Source organism: Triticum aestivum, chromosome 6D (assembly GCF_018294505.1).
Source record: "Triticum aestivum cultivar Chinese Spring chromosome 6D, IWGSC CS RefSeq v2.1, whole genome shotgun sequence".
Lineage (NCBI taxonomy): Eukaryota > Viridiplantae > Streptophyta > Magnoliopsida > Poales > Poaceae > Triticum > Triticum aestivum.
The window spans coordinates 55546404-55551531 of NC_057811.1; positions in this window are offsets into that span (position 1 = coordinate 55546404).

Sequence of the window (5128 nt, forward strand, 5' to 3'; positions counted from 1 at the left end):
CAAACAACAACGTTCCTTCCCCATATGTAGTTCGGGACCCAAGGGAAATCGTTGAGTGAACTGTATCTTATGGAAAAAATGGAGAATAGATAGCAACTGGTTTAGGCTCCACCTTAGCACATCTTGTTTGTGCTCTACACCACATTTTTCCTATATACCGGCAACTAGCATCCCATCAGAAACCTATGGGCGAGATTTCTTGAGGAGGGTTGGGCATGGTTTTTTAACCCACCCTTTCATTCACTTAAGACCCAAAGCAGAAAAGGTTTGCAATCCATATACTGGAATTTGGTTCCACCAAAGTACAAGGACTAAACTGGTCGACTCCACCGTAGGGTGCGAGATGTTGAGCTTCCTCGACGCCTACTCTAGGTATCAGCAAGTCTATATGGCTGAGGAAGACAAAGAAAAAACTAGTTTTATCTCCCCTTCCTTCTGCTACAAGCGAATGCCCTTCGGTTTGATAAATGCTGGCGCCACATTTAAGCGCCTAATGAGCCTCATCCTCAGGTCTCAGTTGGGTCGTAATGCAGAAGTGTACGTTGACGACGCCGTCATCAAAAGCCGCTTGGCAGGGACTCACCCCAAAAACACCTCTTTTTTGCATCTGCTGAGTAGAACCAATTACCAGATCCAACTTCTAAGCTCTATGCTCTACTTCGGCCTTGCTCTCACTTATGGGTAGGAAGGACAATAAGCAGGAGTTCATGTTGCCTAACTATTCTATCTAGGCGGAAGTTGTTTTCGTAGGAAAGACGAAAGGTTTTGCCCGTTGGTTGTATCGAATTTCCCTTTCTAATAGCATACACAAATAGATAAGAAAGTTACGATGATGTAAGGTAAATGAAAACCTTTGATTTACCTTACCATCAGTTCTGTCTTATCTCTGTGCCTCCTCTAGCCATTTCATAATTGGATATCGTCATTCAAATCTGTTATAACAACTATTTGGTAAGCAGGGATACGAATCAAACAATAAATACCAACTCTAAGTGTGATGGATAGTACCTGGTGCCTAATTTCATGGTATCTTTCTTGGCGCCTACTGCTACCTCTTGATCATGCGTTGGTTTTCCCTTGAAGAGGAAAGGGTGATGCAGCAAAGTAGCGTAAGTATTTCCCTCAGTTTTTGAGAACCAAGGTATCAATCCAGTAGGAGACTACACGCAAGTCGCCTAGTACCTGCACAAACAATCAAGAACCTTGCAACCAACGCGATAAAGGGGTTGTCAATCCCTTCACGGCCACTTGCAAAAGTGAGATCTGATAAAGATAATAAGATAAATATTTTTGGTATTTTTGTTGTATAGATTGGAAAATAAAGATTGCAAAATAAATAGTAAACTAGAATTATAGATCGGAAACTTATATGATGTAAAGTAGACCCGGGGGCCATAGGTTTCACTAGTGGCTTCTCTCATGATAGCATGTATTACAGTGGGTGAACAAATTATTGCCGAGCAATTGATAGAAAAGCGCATAGTTATGATGATATCTAAGGCAATGATCATGAATATAGGCATCACGTCTGTGTCAAATAGACCGAAACGATTCTGCATCTACTACTATTACTCCAGACATCGACCGCTATCCAGCATGCATCTAGAGTATTAAGTTCATAAGAACTGAGTAACGCATTAGGCAAGATGACATGATGTAGAGGGATAAACTCAAGCAATATGATATAAACCCCATCTTTTTATCCTCGATGGCAACAATACAATACGTGTCGGTTCCCTTTCTATCACTGGGATCGAACTCCGCAAGATTGAACCCAAAGCTAGCCACTTCTCCCATTGCAAGGAAGATCAATCTAGTAGGCCAAACTAAACCGATAATTCGAAGAGACTTGCAAAGATATCAAATCATGCATATAAGAATTCAGAGAAGAACCAAATAATATTCATAGATAATCAAATTCATAAACCCACAATTCATCGGATCTCGGCAAACACACCGCAAAAGAGTATTACATCGAATAGATCTCCAAGAACATCGAGGAGAACTTTGTATTGAGAACCAAAGAGAGAGAAGAAGCCATCTAGCTAATAACTATGGACCCGAAGGTTGGTGGTAAACTACTCACACATCATCGGAGAGGCTATAGTGTTGATGTAGAAGCCCTCCGTGATCAAATCCCCCTCCTAGAGATTGCCGGAAAAGGCCCCAAGATGGGATCTCACGGGTACAGAAGGTTGCGGCGGTGGAAAAGTGGTTTCGTGGCTCCCCTGGATGTTTTCAGGGTATAAGAGTATATATAGGCGAAAGAAGTAGGTCGGTGGAGCTACGAGGGGCCCATAAGGGTGGCGGCGCGCCCTCCTGCCTCGTGGCCGCCTTGTTGCGTCTCTAACTTCCACTCCAAGCCTCCTGGATTACGTTTGTTCCAAGAAAGATCCTCGCGAAGGTTTCGTTCCGTTTGGATTCCGTATGATATTCCTTTTCCGTGAAACACTGAAATAGGCAAAAAACAGCAATTTGCACTGGGCCTTCCGTTAATAGGTTAGTCCCAAAAATAATATTAAAGAGCATATTAAAGCCCATTAAACATCCAAAACAGATAATATAATAGCATGGAACAATCAAAAATTATAGATACGTTGGAGACGTATCAAGAATCCCCAAGCTTAATTCCTGGTCGTCCTCGAGTAGGTAAATGATAAAAACGGAATTTTTGATGTGGAATGCTACCTAACATAATTTTCAATGTAATTCTCTTTATTGTGGCATGAATGTTCAGATCCGAAAGATTCAAGACAAAAGTTTAATATTGACATAAAAATAATAATACTTCAAGCATACTAACAAAACAATTATGTCTTCTCAAAATAATATAGCCAAAAAAAGCTCATCCCTACAAAATCATATAGTTTGGCCATGCTTCATTTTCGTCACACAAAATCCTCTCATCATGCACAACCCCGATGACAAGCCAAACAATTGTTCCATACTTTAGTATTCTCAAAAAATTTCAACTTTCACGCAATACATGAGCGCGAGCCATGGACATAGCACTATTGGTGGAATAGAATATGATGATGGAGGTTGTGTGGAGAAGACAAAAAAGGAGAAAGTCTCACATTGACGCGGCTAATCAATGGGCTATGGAGATGCCCATCAATTGATGTCAATGCGAGGAGTAGGGATTGCCATGCAATGGATGCACTAGAGCTATAAATGCATGAAAGCTCAACAAAAGAAACTAAGTGGTTGTGCATCCAACTTGCTTGCTCACGAAGACCTAGGGCATTTGAGGAAGCCCATTGTTGGAATATACAAGCCAAGTTCTATAATGAAAATTCCCACTAGTATATGAAAGTGACAAAATAAGAGACTCTCTATCATGAAGATCATGGTGCTACTTTGAAGCACAAGTGTGGAAAAAGGATAGTAACATTGCCCCTTCTCTCTTTTTCTCTCATTTTTTGGGCCTTCTCTTTTATTGGCCTTTTTTTATTTGGCCTTTTTTTATTTCCTCACACGGGACAATGCTCTAATAATGATGATCATCACACTTCTATTTATTTACAACTCAAGGATTACAACTCGATACTAGAACAAAATATGACTCTATATGAGTGCCTCCGGCGGTGTACCGGGATGGGCAATGAATCAAGAGTGACATGTATGAAAATTTATGCATGGTGGCCTTGCCACAAATACGATGTCAACTACATGATCATGCAAGGCAATATGACAATGATGAAGCATGTCATAATAAAAGGAACGGTGGAAAGTTGCATGGCAATATATCTCGGAATGGCTATGGAAATGCCATAATAGGTAGGTATGGTGGCTATTTTGAGGAACATATAAGGAGGCTTATGTGTGATAGAGCGTATCATATCACGGGGTTTGGATGCACCGGCGAAGTTTGCACCAACTCTCGAGGTGAGAAAGGGAAATGCACGGTACCGAAGAGGCTAGCAATGATGGAATGGTGAGAGTGCATATAATCCATGGACTCAACATTAGTCATAAAGAACTCACATACTTATTACAAAAATCTAAAAAGCACTACGTGCATGCTCCTAGGGGGGTAGATTGGTAGGAAAAGACCATCGCTCGTCCCCGACCGCTACTGATAAGGAGGACAACCAAAGAAACACCTCATGCTTCAAATTTGTTACACAACGGTTACCATACGTGCATGCTACGAGACTTGCAAACCTTAACACAAGTATTTCTCAAATTCACAATTACTCAACTAGCATGACTCTAATATCACCATCTTCATATCTCAAAACAATCATCAAGTATAAAACTTCTCATAGTATTCAATGCACTCTATATGGAAGTTTTTATTATACCCATCTTGGATGCCTATCATATTAGGACTAATTTTATAGCCAAAGCAAATTACCAAGCTGTTCTAAAAGACTCTCAAAATAATATAAGTGAAGCATGATAGATCAAATGATTTCTATAAAATAAAACCACAACCGTGCTCTAAAAGATATAAGTGAAGCACTAGAGCAAAATTATCTAGCTCAAAAAATATAAGTGAAGCACATAGAGTATTCTAATAAATTCCGATTCATGTGTGTCTCTCCCAAAAGGTGTGTACAGCAAGGATGATTGTGGTAAACTAAAAAGAAAAAACTCAAATCATACAAGATGCTCCAAGCAAAACACATATCATGTGGTGAATAAAAATATAGCCTCAAGTAAAGTTACCGATAGACGAAGACGAAAGAGGGGATGCCTTCCGGGGCATCCCCAAGCTTAGGCTTTTGGTTGTCCTTGAATTTTACCTTGGGGTGCCTTGGGAATCCCAAGCTTAGGCTCTTGCCACTGCTTATTCCAAAATTCATCAAATCTTTACCCAAAAACTTGAAAACTTCACAACACAAAACTTAAACAGAAAATCTCATGAGCTCCGTTAGTATAAGATAACAAATCACCACTTTAAGGTACTGTAATGAACTCATTATTTATTTATATTGGTGTTAAACCTACTGTATTACAACTTCTCTATGGTTCATACTCCCCGATACTAGCCATAGATTCATCAAAATAAGCAAACAACACACGAAAAACAGAATCTGTCAAAAACAGAACAGTCTGTAGAAATCTGAATCAAACGTATACTTCTGTAACTCCAAAAATTCTGAAATAAATTGGTGGACGT